We start from the raw sequence: 18,160 nt of genomic DNA on the forward strand, positions 1-18,160 counted from the left end.
ACCTTAGCCACCAAGGGAGGGACACCGCCCTCTTCACAGCCCTTCCTGGGGGTGCCACAGACCACCTGCCCTCTGTCGGCCTCAGCGAAACTCTGCAGGGCCAGCGGGGTCAGGTGTGCCGTCCACCAGAGGCAGAGGTCCGGGGGACACGGGACAGTCGCTCGCGCATCACGGGCTCGTTCTCATGCAAATCGCGTCACGGCCGCGGCGTCCCACCCGCTCCCTAGGCCGGCCGGCCGCTGCCCGTGAGCTCCGGGGGCCCCCTCTGGCGCACGCCGTGGGCGGTGAGCAGCCAGAGCAGGCGCGGCGGCTGCGAGAGGCCGCGCGAGAGAGGGACGTGGGCCTCGCTCCTGCACCGTGACCCGCCTCCCGCTCCCGAAGCCGGATGATGAACGGCTCTGCCCGAGCGGAACGCGCCTGGACAGGCCGCCTCTCCAACTGTAATTGATACCCCAGGGAAAACAGGGAGTCGGGGCCTTGCGCTTCCGCACAGACACGCATACGCAGGCTTCTCCGCTGTCGTCCAGTCCGGCTCGACTACTCCAGGTCCTGCTTCGTTTGTGGGCAGCACAAACCACCCCGCTGGATAGTGCCCGAAAGCCAGCGAGGCACCGGGGGCCTTTTCCGGCCCCCGTGACCGTGGACTTCCCGGCAAGCGGCGGCACAATGGAGCTTGGGCCTCAGGGGAAATGCATGGGTTTGGGTGAACTCCCTGTGGTCCACAGTTTGGGGCACCCCCACCACCCCTTTTCCCACCACGACAGCCTCAGCGATGCCAGTGCAGACGTGTGTGAGTAGACGTCGGTGCTCCCAACATCAGGCTCCTCAGAAAGCTGCACGAGGGAGCCAGACCGGCGGCCACTCTGACAGGGGACAGGCCTTCTCAGAGGACGGGACGGCCCTACTGCACCAGGAAGGGCCGAGCGAGTCCCTGTGGCCCGTGCTGGCCAGCTGGCGCCTCTGGTGCGGCAGGCGGAGGCACGGATGAGAAGGGCTCAGAAACCCTCCCCAGGAGCCTCCACTCTGCTCAAAGAAAATTCTCAGTGTGAAAAGAAGTGGACAGCCAGGGCTGCAGCCTGGCCGCGGCCGCGGGTGGTGTGAGCCTGGGCTGATGGGTGGCCCGTCCCAAGCCTCCACTTTCCCGGTAAGATGGACCCTGCGCTGAGGGCCGAGTGGGGCACGTGTGCCGGGCGAGCTGGCAGCTGTCCAGGGCCCCCGGGGGCCGGGAGGCGCTGGGCACAGATAAGGACGGAGAGCAGGGCCTGGCCCAGCCGGGGGCGTGGGGGCCGCGGCTCTGAAGAGCGAACAACCCTGGCCTCTGCCCGGTCCTCCCTGCTCGGCTACTGCTGTTGGGGACAAGGACACGGCCCGCTGATAAGCGGTGAGGCGGCTGGGGCCCTGGGATCTCGGGCGTCACCCCGCCCCCGCCACTGGGGGCGGGAGGGGTTGCTTCCCCCTCCTCCTCTTTATGAGAAGATCCCGACAGGAGACTCTGAAGAGCCCGTGGGAACGATCTCCCAAGAGCTCAGTTCCCGCCGCTGCAGCTTCCTCTTAATTGGGGAGGGGGTGGGGGAGGTGCTCAAGGCAAAGGAGACGATGGAGTTTGTCCCTTCGCGTGAACAGCGGGTCCCCAGGCCCACAGGGTCCTCGACAAGTTAATGGGGCCCTCACTCCCCCTACCCTTGGGGCCTTGAGCCTAGAACGGTTTGCAAGACACTGGACACCGGACAGCGAAGGACGGTTGTCCCTGAGGGTGCCCGCTGCTTACTGCCTGCAGGGCTTTCGGGCCGAGGTGCAGCGACCCCAAGTAGACTCTGGTGTGCTCCCCAGGCCGAGGAGACGCGGCTGAGGGTCTGGGGAGGCCAGGGTGGCCGGAGCTGCAAGACAGTGCTGCAGAGGATGGATCCGGGCAGAGGGACCCCAGCCCACGGCAGGGGGTCCCCAGTGAGCACCCCGCCCGGTGCCCATCAGCACCCATGCTTGAGGAGTGCCCCGCGGCGGAGGGAAGGGTTAGAGAGAGCAGGCCAGCCCTCGCTGGGCGCTGGGGCTGGGCGTGTCCGCGCCAGCCAGGCCAGGACGCCTCCGGGCTGGGCTCCTGCAGAGCTTCCTGCCTTAGTGAGATCATTAGACGTAGATAAACAGGGCTCGGGGCCCAGCTAAGAAATCCGAACACTGAGATCCCAGAGGCTCAAACCTTTTCCAAGTGACTTAACTGCATCTAGAACAAAGTCCAAAAGCATTTGTAGGAATAAAAGTATCCAGCACCCAACAAGGTAAATTTACGATGTCAGCAGCCAGACATGCAAGAAGCAAGAAAACATAACCCGAAATGAGGAGAAAAATCGGTCATTTGAAACGGACCCAGAATTGACACAGAGTTAGCAGACGAGGACGTCAAAACAATCATAACCACTGCCCGCATGTTCCAAGAGTTAAGTAGGGACAGGTAAGATGTAAAAAAACACACAAGTGGAAGCTATAGAACTAAAAACTACAATGTCTGAGGTGAAAAAAATACACTAAATGGGATCAATGGCAGATTAAAAATCGCTGAAGAAAATACTGATAAACTTGAAGACACAAACGTATTCTTTGTGTTCTCTATGTTTAAGGCCAAAATAGAGAAAAACACGAAAACAATTCAAAAAGCTGAGCTGTGGGACAAGGCCGTGCGCCCTGATACCCACGAGTCGGGAGTCCTCGAAGGTGGGGAGGGACGGTCGGAATACGCGAAGAAACGATGAATGAATGAATGAATGAATGAAGCGCCTCCAAACCTGACGAAACCTACAAACGCAGAGCTCCAAGCAGCTCAACGAACCCAGGACGACATCAGCAAACGGAGCTTCCAGTCCCCGCACCCCGAGCCCCCCACTTTCAATTCCGACCCGTGGAAATCACTGCCACCCGCGCACGTGCGGCCTGAGGCCCGGGAGCCCACGGGTGGGCGGGAGCCCGCAGGGGGCCCGGGTGACAAACGCTTTCCAATTTTGTTCACAACTAATGTACGTTACTCTTATAATAAGTGTCCGCGGGTGACGGAGGGGTGGCTGCAAGGACGCACGGCCGAAGGCGAAGGTCAGACGCGTCCAGCCCCCTGTCGCCGGCCCCGTGAGGGGCAGTCTGGGGACCGAGCACATTTCCGCAGCCCCCTCCCGAGGACACCAGGCCCTGGCAGGGAGTCGGATGGCCGGGAACAGCGAGCAGGCTGCCCTGGGCTCTGAAGGCCTGGCAGCCCGGGGTGTGGAGAGGGGGCCTGAGGCGGGAGGAGGGAAGGGACCAGGAAGGACATAACCACATCCCTGAACCCCCAGGCCCCTCTGGCCCCCAACCTCCGAGAGAGGTGTCTGTAGGTGAGAAACCAGCCAACCCTCCCCTCCGCGGCCCCTCCCCCAGGGAGTGGGACCCCCAGGAACCCCACATTCACCAGCAGCAGCTCCCGAGATGTTCAACATGCTCACATCTGTCAAAAACTATTCAAGAAAAAAAAAGAAAGTTTTTATACCTTTTATCCAGCCAATTTTCCCCGAGGCACTGTGGGCTCTAAGAGAGAGAGAGAGAGAGAGAGAACAGCGTTACGATCTCACATCTGGTCCCCGGCTGCTATTAGCTCGCTGACGGGGCAGGTCTGGGGGGCAGGGGACCCCTCTCCAGGGGAGGCCGGGAAACCCCGTGCCGTCTGCACCCCGAGCTGGCTGGGAGTCCGCGTTTCGCTCTCAGGCCAAGACGAGGGAAACAGAACGCCCTGGGCCACCAGACTCTCCACAGTCGTCTTCCCTGCCCCTTCGCCCCAAACTCTGGGGGAGCCCACCCCTCTCTTCCTGCCTGGTTTTAAGGTTCCCCCCTGCTGGGGGGGCTTCTCGGGTTGCTGGCGGAGGTGTTGGATCCCTGCCGCCCTGCACGACTCGTTGCCACTGGGCAGGGTCGCTGTGTACACCGGGCACAGGACACCCGCAGTCCTCACAGTGCGGGGCTCCGGGAGCGGCCCCGGGACCATCAGCTCCAGGAGTCCCGCCAGCAGGGGCGGCTCGGAGCCCACGCCAGCCTGCCGGGGGCCGGGGAGAGCAAGGCGCCGCCCGAAGGCACAGGCCACGGGGACCCCACACGCGCCCGGATCCCCAATACCCCCCTTTCTTACAGGGCACTTAGGAGGTTAGAAGTAAGGCAGGGGGGAGGGTGTGTGTGCTGGGGAGGGGGTGCTTCTTCTGGACTCGAGTTCTCCGTATTCACGTTACTAACGCCTTGTGATTTTACGTGTACGTGTCTGGCACATCGTTTTATTGGGGTAAAACACGCCTAACATGTAATTCCCCACTTTAGCCATTTTTTCGGTGGCATCGAGGGCATTTGCGCTGTCGTGCACCCACCACCACTATCTGATTCTAGAACTTTTTCATCACCCCGAAAGGAAACCGCACACTCGCTAGTGGCCCCGTTCCCCGCCCCAAGTGTCTGTGTGTGTGTTGCTCGTTATTTCTAACGGAGCGTAAACAGGGTAAGAGCAAACGGACAGCTGGAACCGCAAGGCGCTCGGGCCGGGCCGCTCCTGACCCGCAGCGTCATCACCGCCACAGAGGGCAGGTGGCCGCCATCAGCGGTGCGCACAGCCCGTGCCAGGCACCTGGGGACGGCCGCCGCCTCGGCCCCCGCAGCCCCGAGAGGCGGCACTGACCCAATCGGCCCCCTTTCCGGAGGAAACATCGAGGCCAGTTGAGCTGGTGCAGCTGGAAACCGTGGTCCTGCGTCCCAGCCGCCCGCAGGTGGGTCGTGGGGCTCACGGTCCCCGGGAGAACACATCACTGCACGGGTCCGTGTGGCATGCGCCTCCCCACACACGACACACACGGACACACACACACTGCTGCCCCCCGCCACGGCACGACGGCGGAACTTGAACCCCGCAGCGGGGAGGCCCTCGTGGGGCGGCCCCCCGCAGCCTCTGCGCATGGCATGTCCCCTCCCCGGCAGCGGCAGACGCGGCCTCTGGCCGTGCCCGCCTGCAGCGCACAGGGGGCGTCGTGACGAGAGGAGGCGGCGAGTCACCCCGTCTGCCCCGGCCGCCGGCGGCGGAGCTGCGGCTTCTCATGGCGTTGACTTTTTCTTGGTTTCTTTTCTTAAAGTGAGTTTTCCTCCCAATCCGATTCAATTCCGTCCCATTTAATTCGATCGGTCCAGCCGCGGTGAGCACATGGCCGGACCGCAGGGGTGGGCTGGGCAGAGTCTGCCCCGCTGCCCCGGGCCCTGGATCCGGGCGGCCGTCCCTCCTTCCCGTGCCAGGGCCCTCTGCCCGGCCCGCCCCCGCTTTCCTCCAAGCTCTGGGCAGCTTCTGGCTCTGAAACTGCCACTCGGGCACGCTGGGCACTGACCAGCGCCGACAAACGTCCCCAGCACCCCCGTCCCCGCCAGCTGTCCCCAGTCCTGACCCCGTGCTGCTCCCAATGGTCCTTGATTCCCCTGTTTCTCAGGATCACCGGTGTCATTATTTGCTCAAAGCAAAATGACTCGGCGTGAACACAGGGGTACACCGGCTCAGTCCGCATGGGCAGACATGGAGGCTGGGACCCACGTCTGTCCCCAAAGAGCCTCTGGTTCTGAAGAGACCCAGGTCAGGAGGGCCTGGGAGCCCGATGCCGGCACTGCTGGGGGCTCCGGTGTCCAGCCCGCCTCCCGGTCTTCAGGGGTCCGCCCGCCCTGCCTGGTCCCCCGCCAGGGACAGCATCCCCGGGGCGGTGGAGCTGCACCCACGGCAGGCTCGAGGAGAGGGCTGACTGAGGTCCTGCAGCCACCACCGCCAGGAAGGGCCGGCCCGGGGCGCGCAGGACATCGGCTTCCGCCTTCCTCCTCCACGCCCCCAGCATGTCCCATCTCCCCACCCCTGCCTGTCCCCGCTGCCCGTCTCGGGGAGGGAGGAGGGACGCACCCGGGCTCCTGCTGCCCGGCCAGGCTACCGACATTGTGGCCCCTGCGGCTGCGTCTGCCCGGCAGCGCGTGGGGGTTTCCCTGTGTTTTGAGGCCGGGTGACTCTCCACGCACCGATGCGTCTGCTTCCCCGTCCATCTGCCGGGCATTTGGGTTTTAAGTCCCTTTTCCGGGCGGGAACCCTGCACCTGGCCGAGGTTTCCGGTTCGCACTGGCCGCCGGCGGGCTCGGGGCACCAGGTCGCGGCTCGGCCGCGGCTCGGCCGCTGCCGCGCGTCGAAGCCCCCGCGCCTGTCCTCTGGCCTCCGAGCCCGGCCTCGGCCCAGCCGTACGCGTCTGTCCCATCGCCGTGGCGCCGGGGGGGTCGTCTGGAACACAGTGGGGACACCGGCTGAACCCCGCGCGCCGTCCCCGCCCGTGCCGGACGCCGCGCCAGGCCGTGCCCCCCGAAGACGGCTCTCGCGCTCCCCCCGCCCCGTGTCGCCCCGACCCTCCCTTCATTCACCCAGCGAACACTGGGTCCAGGTGGGGGCGCCGCGGTCCCGCCCCACACAGCGCCGGACTCAGACGCGAACCCCTCTGACTGCCCGGTGTCCTGGTCACCGTCGCTGGCGTCTGAGGTGCTGGGGCAGCTGCTCTCTGTCCTGCAAACCGCAGGGCGGGGGCGCCCCGCTGAGCCATGCCCCCCGGGGCCGGCACCGCCTGCCACGCTGGGTCAGCACGCGGCTGAAACGGGGCTGGCAGCGGGGCGCGGGCGGCCGGCCAGCCTCCCCTTGGCTGCAGCCTCTTGGCTCCTGTCCCCTCCGTTTCTTTAAAAGCTGGCGGCTCTTGAGGATGGACACTCAGCCCGGCCGAGTCCAAGGCCACGGCTGGACGCGTCTCCTAGGCGGTGAGACCTCGGGGCCCAGCCCCCCGAAGCCTGGAGAGGGACGCCCCTCCAGGGGCACCGAGGGCCCCGGACGCGGCCCCTCGGCAGGCGGGGGCGGGGGGCCGGCAGCGCCCGCCGGGACCAGCGGTGCCCGTGGGGGGGCAGGCGGGGCGGCGGCCTCCGTGTGCTGCCCGCGTCCACGAGTGCGTTTTCCTCGCTGTCAATGACTCAGACCTGCCCTTTCTCCTGTGGAGAACGGGCAAAATCTCATTTCCTGAGAAAATCCCCTAAGAAACCAGCCTGTTCATTCCTCTAAGATTTTCAGAAATCTGTCCCCATCAACCACCTTACGAAATAGAGGTGGGTGACGGGCTGAGAGGGCCCAGCCCTGCGGGCCTCGCCGGTCTGGGGCCGGGCGGGCAGCCTGGGGGCGGCGCCTGCCGTTGTCCTCGGCCGGGGGACGACCCCTGCCTGCCGGGTCCCAATTCTGAGCTGGGACCGGCCCCGGCAGCTGGGAGGGGTCTTCCTGCCGGCACCGCCCTGGTCAGCACGCGTCTCCTAGGCGGTGAGACCTCGGGGCCCAGCCCCCCGATTCCTGCCGCTGACCGTAAATCCTCAGGCCCCGGAAGCCCACGTCTGGAACCGCCGTGAGGTGGGGCCCGGCACGGTCTCGGCCGCCTGCCGGAGCACCGCAGCCAAGGCGTGTTGAGGTGCCCAAAGCCACCGTTGTGCTTGGGCCGCAGGTCTGGGCGGCGGGTGCTGAGCTGGGAGCAAAGTCGGAGCCCAGTCTTCTCCCGTCCCTCTCTGCTCAGCCTCGGCCACAACCCTGCCCCGGGCACCGGGGGCCTCGCTGGCCCTCAGGGACACCCCTCCCAGGGCCAGCCACTTCCCAGACAGCAGGCAACTCCCCAGGGAGCCCGTCCTTCACGTGCAAACCAACCACGGCACTCACACTCCCAGGCCGGGAGTCCCCTCTCCCGATCAGCCAGGGCCTGGAGCCACTGCAGCCCACCCGATGCCTGCCCGCCCTGCCCACACCGTCTGCCCCGCCTGCCTCCGACTGCCCGCCCCGCCCCGCCCCTGCGTGTCCTCCCTGGCACGCCTTTTGCTTCTAGGTGCTGTGAGTGTGACAAACTTCTCCCAATGTGACAGTCATTTCCACGTCTGTGCCTCTTACCAAAGCTAATTACAACGCCCTGGTCCCCAGACACCTGCTGGCTTCCGCCCTCGCTGCCCCAGCTCGCCGCCCCCACCCCAAGGCCTCGCCTCTGACGGGGGGGGGGCTGTTTCAAGGGTGACGGGGGCCGAGCGAGTAGGAGCCTGGTGCAGCCTTGGCTCAACCCTCCAGGGCCACCGCGAAGAAAGGCCGTTACCGCTCGGGACTAGCACAGCTCTGCTCACGCCACCTACTCCGGAGTCTCCTCCTGGAGCCGGCCGCGGCGGCAGAGAGCGGGCAAGGACGTCTACCGCGCCACGTCCCAGCAAGCGTCCGGGGACGGGCCTGCACCGGCCAGCGGCTGCTGCGCAGACCGCGCCGCACGGACAGGTCGGCTCATTTCACAAGGGATGGCGCCGTGTCCCGTTTGCACCGCGAGCCCGTGTCAAGACGGGAAACGTGACGAGTCGTGAACGTGCCCATGCGTACCTTCCCGAGGCCCCGAGACTGATGGCCGGGCCCCCGAGTGATGAAAACAAAAACGACTTTTGGCACAGGGGGGTCCCTAACAAGGACAGTTAAGCCAGCAGTTCACGGGCATGGGCACAGTGGCGTCCGCGGCTGGTCAGTGCCGGAGAATTAGCTCCGGCGGATAAGTGTGCCCCAGGGTCCCTCCCAGACAGGAGGGGGCGTTCCAGGCCCTCCGTCCCTGGTCTTGGAGCACCCGAGCCTTCTCCCACAGTGACCCGTTCTCCTGGAGTCGGGGCTCAGGCGCCTTCTGAGCGGGCTCGGCCCCCAGGACAAGAGCCTCCGATGCCGACGGCTTGGGGTGCTGTGGGGAGAAGGAGCCCTGGGAAATGAACCTTGGACAGGCCCAGGGAGGACCTTGGAAGGTGACGTCCTGCCTCCTGATGGGACGCCCAGGGTTTCCCAGAGGGGTTTAAGCCAGAGGCGGCCAACTTCTCCCTTCCCTAAGCACCCCCACTTCCCACCCCCACCCGGGTCGGAGCCGGGGGAAACCTCAGATTAATTTAACTTTTAATTACATTCACTTAACGAGATTATGCAGCTGAGGTTAGGAAAAAGTCTGCCTCCCAGATGAACAGAGTCCTCTCCTTATCTATTTATACCCAGTATATATACGTACCCAGAAACGAATATTTCTTTACGGACCATTAAAGACTTAATGTTTAATTTATAGCCACTTTCTCTGGCGGGGCGTCCAGGCACAATGTCAACATTTTTAATTAAATGAAATTTCTTTTTATCACAAAGAAAGGGATATGTTCTAGAAGCCGCACCTGAACCGGCCGGCTGCAGCACTGACTTGCGGCCCGGGGGCTGGGGGGCTAGGGGGTGTCGCTGGTGGGGAAGGTGCCGGCAGAGGGGACCCCGGTGGAGGTGCAGGTCACAGGCGGGCAGTTTGCATCCAGCTAGGGAGGCAGCCGCGGCCCTGAAGGCCCGGCCGCGTAGCTGGTGTTTGCTGAGCACCTACTATGTGCCAGCCACAGTCCTAGACAGGCTGACACTCACACACCTGCAACTATGCCACCTTTAGGGGAGGGGTTACATGGCTCAGAGGGGGTGAGCTCCCTGCACGAGGCCACACGGCAGAAGTGAACAGCCGAGGGGCCCCGGAGCGAGTCCAAGCTCTGCCCTCACCCCACGAAGCCGAGGACGGGCTGGGGAAGGAGCCGTGTCCCTACTGTGTGCCAGGACTCCCCCAGGCCATCAGAGACTAAAGTGGCCTGGATATCCGGGCCTGTGCCCAGGGGAGTCAGCAGGCCAGGTCATGGTTGGCCGCCGGACACCCAGGCCCTGTGGGCTCCTGGGGACGATTCGGTGAATCCCGAGGTTCGTGAGAGAGACCGTGACCTCCCAGGGGGGCCTCAGGTGTCCCGTGTGGGCTCCTTACGTGGACAGGGCCAGGATGCTTGGATGTGCTGGGCGGCCTGGGCGATGGACACTGGGTGTCAACAGGGGCCAGACTTTGGGGACGTGGTTGGGCTTGCCGGTGCCATGGTGACGGGGAGACACCCGCCCCTGGGCCACACCCGCTCTTGCTGCAGCTCCGGGCAGGGTCTGGGCGGGACCTGTGTACCCTGAGCAGGGACCGTGGGCCAGGCCCAAGGGCAGATGGACTCCACAGGGTGCCGAGAGCGGACTCTGCCGACACCCCGGCCCCACGTGCTGTGCCCGCCTGGCCTCCCCCCCTCAGCTGACGCTCGGGCAGCCGGCTTCTGGCCAGGCCTCTCCTGCGGGTCCTGCCCAGCCCGTCCGGCCAGGCATGGCCATGTGTGCGTGCGCGCGAGGGGTGGGCACAGAGCAGCCTGCGAGGGGGGCTGGGCGCCCCGGCACCCGTCCCGCTCGGACGCACGCGGCGAGGCCCCGCCCAGCCCGCACTGCCGACGCCATGCATGAGGCCTGGGCGCCCCGGCACCCGTCCCGCTCGGGGGGTCAGAGCAGCAGCCACAGGGCACAGCCCACACGCCTCTCACACCGGCTGCACTTGGCGGCAGGCCCGTGACAACTCGCATCACGACGGAAACCGGGGGCAGCCGGAAGCCGAGGCTGGGGAGAGCCAGCGGCCTCTAACGGGGCCCTTCATCGTCCCCTGCTGACCGCACCTCCCGGGGAAGACTCGCGAAGACACAGAGTCAGCACCCGCCAGCGGCCGGCGCTCAGCTTGGCCTCCGACCTGCTGGGTTCCCTCCCTGGGGCACCCGGGGCGGAGGCCAGCGTCCTGGAGACAGTGCTGACTCTGGGGCTGACACCGGGTCCAAGCCCGGCCTCGGCCACGCTTCCTGCCGCCTCTGCCCACCAGAGCCAAGGACCAGCTCAGCTGCCATCCCAGCTGCCCCCGCCAGCCCCCCACTTTTCCTGCAGGGATGGCCGAGGCCCTGGCCCCCTGCACAGTCCCCGTGAGGACCCTCCAGGAATCTGCGGAACTGGCAGGCCCCGCCCCCCCCGTGCGCCCCTCCCCTTCCTCAAGATTATTAGCTGTTGAGGTCAGAGACTCACGAGCTGCCCTTTCCTGTGGGGTGGGGAGGAGGCACGGTCTCCTGAGCCTCTATTCCCATAAACCGACCCCTCATCCCTCATGTGAATCCACTTTAATTACAAAGCTAAATAACAAGAAGGAAATATTAAAATTAAAAAAAAAAAAAAAAAACCTACACAAAGCAAGTCAGCTTGTGCCGGCCACGGGCGCCCAGAGCCCGGGCACCGAGCGGAGATGGCACCAGGCCACTCACTAAAAGCATGAGTGTCACCAAATCAATAATTCATTTACTTTAATGAGATAAGCACTTTGGAAACTAATTGCAAACCTGCTCCATTTACCCTGACCCGTCGCGGCCCATGATGTACGTCGCGGGGCCGTCGCGTGGGGAGGGGGGGCCACGTCTTCAGGTGCACGACGCCGTGCGTCTCTCCCCGTCTTCCAAGGAAGAGAAGCGCTCTGAATGGGGAGGGCTGGGCACGGTGACCCCCCGAGCAGAAGCCACCCCAGCATCTGTGCAGGGAGGGACGGGTCGGCACACAGACACGCGGACGCGGGTCCCTGATCGACGGGCACTGCTGGGCACCCCGAGAGCAGAGGGGGCGCCCCGGGGACGAGTGGCGCCGGCCAGCGCGGTCTGGGCGCACCGGCCGCAGAGGACACCGGCCCGGGCGTCTCCGCACGCGTCAGTCTGGGCATGCGGCCCTCTCTGCGGTGCAGCCGCCCCGAGCTGCGGCCACGGTCAGCGGGGCAGGTGGCCTGCGTGGCCACAGGCTTTGGAAGGGACGGCAAACCTTCAAGCCAGGCAGCCGTGGGGCCAGCCCACAGGGCTTTGGCCAGGGGCCGCCGTGCATCCCTGGCGGGGCCCCAGTGCCGCCCGTGGGGCGGGTGCCGCCCGGACAGCCCCGCATCCGGGCTGCGCTCGCCACCTGCGGGTGGAGAGCAGGGTTCCCTCCCGCGCCCGGCCGGCCCCTCCCGGTCCCCGCGGAGACCTCCGTGTGCAGCCAGGAGCAGGGACCCCCGCACGGCTGCCCTGCTCAGGAAGAGCCTCAGAGTGGGGCGCCCCGTTTGCCGGGGTGTCCACCTCTCCCGTCTTTCTGATGGGGCCTGTGGGGGGCCCAGAGCGATGGAGGGGTCCCTGGCTTGTTTCCGCTGGGATGGGGGAGGCACACGGGCACGGCCGTGTCCACACGCACCGCTGGGGACCCCGGGCCACGCGGGGGCTCGGCGTGTCCTCCACGGCCATTGCCATGTGGGCCGCACCAAACCACAGTGGCCGCTTCGCCCCGGCTCCTCGGGGGTCGCGGCTCTGCACGCATCTCGTGCCCAGAGCATACGCCTCTGAGCCCCAGCCCCGCCACGGGGCTCCAGGCTCCACCAGGGGCCATGCCGCTCACCGGACAGCGGCTGTGGGCGGGAGACCGGAAGGGAAGGGCGGCTGGGGCTGGCCTGGGAGCCAGCCGTGACCCTGCATGGCCGGTCGCCCCCACCGAGGGACTTGGCCCCCACCGGCCCCTTGCCCCGGGGCGCGCAAGAGTCCTTCTGAGATCCACCCGCTCTGATCCCTGAAGGAAAATCAATGGGAAGCTCTCAATCAACCACACGGGGAAAACTGACCAGCGTCCTAAATTAGGTCAGAGCCCCAGCCTGCCCCTCAATCGTTGCTGTGTCCTTGAGGGGCCGAGCACAGGCTGCGTGCGCCGGGCAGGGCTATGGGCACCTCTCGGGCCCGCTGGGAGGGCTGCGGGGAGCCGCCCGGGGCCACATCAGAGCCGCAGGTCCTGTCCCTGACCCCCTGTCCCCCGGCAACCCACATGGGCACGAGAGAGGTCAGGCTGAGCTGGCCCAACAGCATCGGGGTTTCCTGCTGGACAGAAACGTGCCCTCGGCCACCGGCGGGTGTGGCCCGGACAGGGCAACGTGCCTTCTAGACCCTTGACCACGAGCGTCCGCCTGGCGGCCTTCTCCCCGTTCTGTTTCAGGGTGCTGGCTGCTAATGCTGGGCTGATGAGTCCCCCAAGAAAGGCCGGCCAGGGGGGCCAGGGGCGTCAGCCGCCATGCCCGGAACATGCCTTCGGGGGCTCCGGGCAGCTGCACCCGGCTGAGCAGGCTGGGGGCCCGGAGCCCAGGTGGGGTGGTGTGCCCAGGGCTGCTGTAGCAGTCCAGGGGCTCGGTGAGCTCCCGCTCTCTGAGCGGACACTGGGGCTATCCCAGCGGGGCTGCGTCCCGCCCTGGCCGCTGGCCCTGGCTTTCAGCTCCGGAAAGCTGCAGGCCAGAGTGAAGGCTGCAGCACAGGACTTTCCCGGGACCTCTTTCCCACTCCGCCCTCCCGGCCCAGCGTGCCGGGAGCTGGCCGGCACTTCTAAGGCGCACGCCCAGCGAACGCGGGTGTTTCGCGGGCGCTCTGTGCCTCCTGCAGCTCCCTGGGTTCACGTTCCTGGTCCGGAGCCCTGGAGAGGCGCACGACGTCCTGCTGGCTCTGCGTCTCCGCCTCCCGGTCAGGTGTGGCCTGTCGCGGCAGCGTCCTGCGTGCGGCCTGGCCGGAGACCCCGCACGCCTGCGGCGGCCCCGCAAGCAGCTGCGGGGGCTGGAGGCCGCTCTGACCCCTCACGGGCTGCCGGGGACGCCCCGCCTGCTGCCCACATCGCCAGGCCTGGAACGCGGCCCGGCGCACGGCAGAGCCCGAGTCTGCTGGAGGAACGTGGGCGCACTCACCGCAGTGGGGTGAACCGCGTCCCCACAAAACGCCCCAGAACCTGTGCATGGGACCCTACTGGGAGCAAGGGTCTCTGCAGGTGTGATCAAATTAGGGACGGCAAGATGAGGCCTTCTCGGCTTGGGGCGGGCCCTAAACCCGACGGCGAGTGTCCTCGTACGAGAAGGGGGCTGGGGATCTGGACACGGACACACCGGGAGGAGCCCGTGGGCGGACGAGGCGGGGGCCAGTGTTGCAGCCGCACCGCGCCTGGGGCCGGCGGGGGCTGCAGAAGCAGAGGAGGGGCCTCCCCGACAGGCTCCGGGGAGCAGAGGCCCTGGCACACCTCAACTTCGGACTTCTGGCCCCAGTCTCTTGGTTTAAGCCCCCCACGCCGTGGACAGTCTGTTACAGCAGCCGCCGGAAACTCACACACACGCGCTGGTCTGGAGCTTAGTCCTGGCAAGGGCTACGGGGCCTTCCCCAGCTCGTCCCGCCCAGTTCTTCCTGCCCTGCCCCCGGCCTCAGCAAACACGGCCCCAGCAAACACGGCCCCAGGACAGGTCCTCTAGCCGGTCAGCGCACCCTAGGGACTGGGCGGCCTCTGCCTCCTTGGGCTTTCTTCATGGCCGCTGGCCCCTTCGGAGAAAGCTGCCCACGAGGACAGATGTGCCCGGAGTGCCAAGCCTTAGCCGCCTGGTTGCCACCACCGCCCTAGGGGACCGTTGCCCTGGAGAAGGCAGATTTGCAGCAGTAAGCGAGAACGGCAGGGAACCCATCCAGAGAAGCGGCCGCCCCGGCCGGAGGCCCAGCGCAGGGAGCAAACGGCCACCGGGAAGGAAAGCCCCTTCGCCTGCAGGAGTGCTCCCTGCGGGGCCGCCCCAGCAGGCGTCTGCACGGACGGCCGCCCCCTGGGGGGCGATGGCGTGCTCCCCGAAGCCGGCCCTGGGGGTCACAACCGTCGGCAGTTCCGGGGAGCAGCTGGCCCCAGGACTGAGCCGCTCACATAGCAAGGGCTTAACCTGCGGCGAGACTCGCCCCCCCCCCCCTCGGCGTCTCTCACCACCGACTCATCGGGAGTGTCCTGAGCACGCCGGTGCACTGCGTCCCCGGGGCCGCTTTGTTACCTTTCAGAGCCGCTGGCGGGCGTGAGGGCCGAGGCCCTCGCAGACGTGAGGGGCGGTCCGACCTCGTCCCCCCCCCCCGCACGCGGGCCTCAGTTCCCAGTTTCCAGGAGGGCTTGCTCTCCAAATCCCCGTCAAGACCGCCGGGGGACGGGGACGGCACCCGGCGCAGAGACCTGCTGGGCGGGGACTCACGGGGACACCCCTACGCTCCAGGGGACTCAGAACTGGCTTGAGGTGGACTTGAGCCGAGAAGGCACCTGGCTCGCCGGCCCCCACTCTGGGGTGCGGGCGCTCCGGGTCAGGGGGCCTGACGGCTCACCCAGCCCCACCCCTGGCCGACCCCATGCCACCTTCGCAGTGACCCCGGTGTGCCTCAGCTCCTGGCCTCCCATCCCACCCCCAGAAACTCCCCTTACAAGGAAGCTCCTCCTCGGACTACCGAGGTTGGCCTCCTGACGATCCCCACGTTGCTCCGTGCTCTGCCTTCTGGACCACAAAGGTCAAGTTCAGCCCTCTCCCTCCAGGCAGACCGCTGGCCTTCCACCCGGCTTGGGGCTAGCTGCCCTGCAGGGTCGGCAGCTGAGTCCGTCATGTGCCGAGCCACCCCCGTGGCTTCCCAGCCAGCCCTCCACATGCACGAGGAAATGACGCCAACCTGCCCCTCTGTGACCCCAAGGAAATGACACCCATCTGCCCCTCTGTGTGTGACCCCGAGGAAATGACGCCAACCTCCTCCTCTGTGACCCCAACCATCTGGCTGCGCCCCACGCCATGTGTCCTCCTCCTCAGCCCCCCACACCCCACCAGGCACCGGGGCACACTCACGGCCTGGAGACCGGCCACCGTGATGACCCATCCGATGGCCCCCCTCTCCCTCCCCTCCCCTCCTTCTTCCTCCGCCTCCCCCCGCAGCCTGTGGCCCTGTCCCCGCCGTGACCCCCCAGCTCTCTGTCACCCTCTCTCCTCTTCCCAGACACAGAGGACGCCAGTCTCCAGCCTCATCAGGACAGCTTGTCCCTTGTCCCCTGCACCCCCCTCTGCCCCGCCTGTCCACAGGCCCCCCTTGTCCAGCGCAGATGCTGCTCCGGTGGCGCCCTCCCGGACACCCACAGCCCGCCTCCCTCCGGGGCCACCCCCGCCCGCACCCCCCAAGGCCCTGAGGTCCCAAGGACCCCCTGTGTAGGGGTGGGGGTCGCAGCAGCTCTCGCCGTACCCCATACTGTAAATACAGACGCAGCTATCACAATTTAGTTTAATATTTAATACGGTCGGGTTAATATGCATCCCAACTCCATAAATAACCATTAGCTAAGGGTTCTAATTGTGCTGGTGGGATCCGACTCATGACTAATTTAAAGGCCAGAAAACAGTCCCACATCCGGCTCCTCGAAACACCGTACATTAACCCGCAGCCCTGTCTCAGTACCAGAACTGACCGAGCGCGGCGCAGAGGGAACCAGCTGCTGTGGGCCCAAGTCCCCCAACGCGTGGCCTGGCCGGCGGGCGGGTCCTTGAAACCCCCAGTGGGCAGCGGCCAAGTCAGCCAAGAGGGCCAGGGCCAAGTCTCGGGAGGGCGCGGCTGGGGACGGGCGTTGCCGGCTGGGGAAGTGAGCTGCTTGCAGAGGAACGCGGCGGAGGGCAGGCCTGCTGGGAACCTGTGGACTCGGGGGACCCTGTGTGCACACCGAAATCCTCGGACCCGCCGCTTGGCAGCCTGAGTGCCCTGCTCGGGCTGGGCAGGACGCTCCAGGAGACCGAGCTGTCCCCAGCAGCGTCCGGGCCCAGTGACCCACGCGGTCCCCGGTGAGTCCCCCCAGGGGCTTCACTGCAGGTGGGGGCGGCTTTCTGAACCCGGGCTCAGGGCGCAGTCTGGCTGGAGGTTCCCCTTCGGGGAGGGAGCCTGGGAAGGGCAGCCTGACAGGAGACATGCACGCTACCCAGATCTCAGGGTCTCTGACGACAACGAACGGCTCCAATGAAACTGGGCTAGGCCCGGAAGGCCTCAGAGGGGCCCGGCTGCGCTGACCCCCAGCTCAGCCCTCCAGCCCTGACCAACGTCTCTGTCCACCAAGCCCCTGACCGCCGTCCCCGGGCCCTGGTCCAGGCTGCCTGCAAAGCAGCGTCAGAGGAAAGGTCTCCGTCCCCGTCCTCAGAAAAGCCGAGGGCCCAGCTCCCAGGGACTGAGCAGGGGGACGAGGCCCCCGATGCTCAGCCATCGGCATCGCCCTCGTCCAGCGGGTGGCTGAGGTGCCCACGCGAGCGCCTCTCACACTCTCGGAGCTATTTACACGCCCACTGCACCTGAGGAAACTGAGGCTCAGAGAGCTTCAGGCGCCCACGCGTCTCGGGACAGAGCGGGGACTAGCTGCACAGCCCTGCTCTGCAATACGGGGTGGGAGGGGGCGAGGGCGGGGGGCTGGTGATGGGGGAGGTGGGCACGGGAGCCAGGAGAAAGGGCGCTAACGGGGTGCTATGGGAGGAGCGGCCGCCGGGGAAACAAGCAGCCCTCAGCCTGAGAGCGGACGCATCGACACGGGCACGGGCCGTTAACGTGACCGCTGGTGTTGAGCCAGCGGGTCCGGGGACTCTGCTGAGACAACTGCCCCGGGACGGGGACCGGCGGGGCCGCGGAGTGACATTGGCCCAGAGGCTGTCCCGCTGGGCCGCGCTTCTATTCGCTCCCTGAGACAGTGCTGACCAGACGCTCCGGGCATACCACTGACCCAGGCAGGTCTGCAGTGGGCCTGGGGGAGCGGGGGGGGGGGGCAGCGTTCCCACGAACCCCGACCACGGAGAAGCCTCCCCGGCCACGCGGGCTGAACACGGCGCGGGAGCACTCCTCCGCCACGTCCTCCCCGGGGGCATTCGCGGATGCATTTCCTTTTTAGAAAAAAGTTCTTTTCTGCTCTCGAGAGCTTAATTTCCTTCGGAATGAAAAATGAGGAGAGTGACTTGGACCAGCGGCCTGGACGCAGCCCGGACTGCTGGCTCGGTGCGCTCCGTGTGGATTTAGCCGAGAGCGGCCGGGAAGTGGCTCCCCGGGCCACACGCAGGACGAGCGGGTGTGGGGCAGGAGGGCCCCTGCGCGGGGACTGGGTGCGGGGTGGGGGGCCTGGACCCCTCGGGAGGTGACGGCACGTGCAGGCCCCGCCTTCTCGGCCTCCCAGGCGCCCCTGCCCCTGCCCTGCTCCCGCCTGGCACGTGACCGCACGCTCTCTCTCACAGCCCGGCCCCGCTCCGGCCTCCGGCGGGCAGCTGCACGGCAGAACGCACAGTGAGAAAGGCCCTCAGGTGCCCCCGCCTCCCGGGAGGCCCGATGGCCAAACGCACGCTCGCTAAGCAGAGAGAAGTGCCAGGCGCAGGGCGGGGCCCGCCTGTCACTCCGCAGAACGTGC

General features: G+C 66.5%; 1 protein-coding gene across 15 annotated transcripts in view; it reads right to left on the reverse strand.

Moving 5' to 3' along the window:
* The window catches only part of RBFOX3 (RNA binding fox-1 homolog 3), a 217,995-nt gene that overhangs the window by 75,045 nt on the left and 124,790 nt on the right, over positions 1-18,160 (reverse strand). For 14 of the 15 annotated variants that reach the window (XM_016143268.2, XM_016143270.2, XM_016143274.2 and 11 more), the window contains exon 3: positions 3,506-3,543. The exons of the other annotated variant lie outside the window; for it this stretch is intronic. The gene's annotated coding sequence lies outside the window, so the exon portion shown is untranslated. The remainder of the gene's footprint in view (positions 1-3,505; positions 3,544-18,160) is intronic. 15 annotated transcript variants of the gene reach the window in all.

Source organism: Rousettus aegyptiacus, unplaced genomic scaffold (assembly GCF_014176215.1).
Source record: "Rousettus aegyptiacus isolate mRouAeg1 unplaced genomic scaffold, mRouAeg1.p scaffold_m13_p_6, whole genome shotgun sequence".
Lineage (NCBI taxonomy): Eukaryota > Metazoa > Chordata > Mammalia > Chiroptera > Pteropodidae > Rousettus > Rousettus aegyptiacus.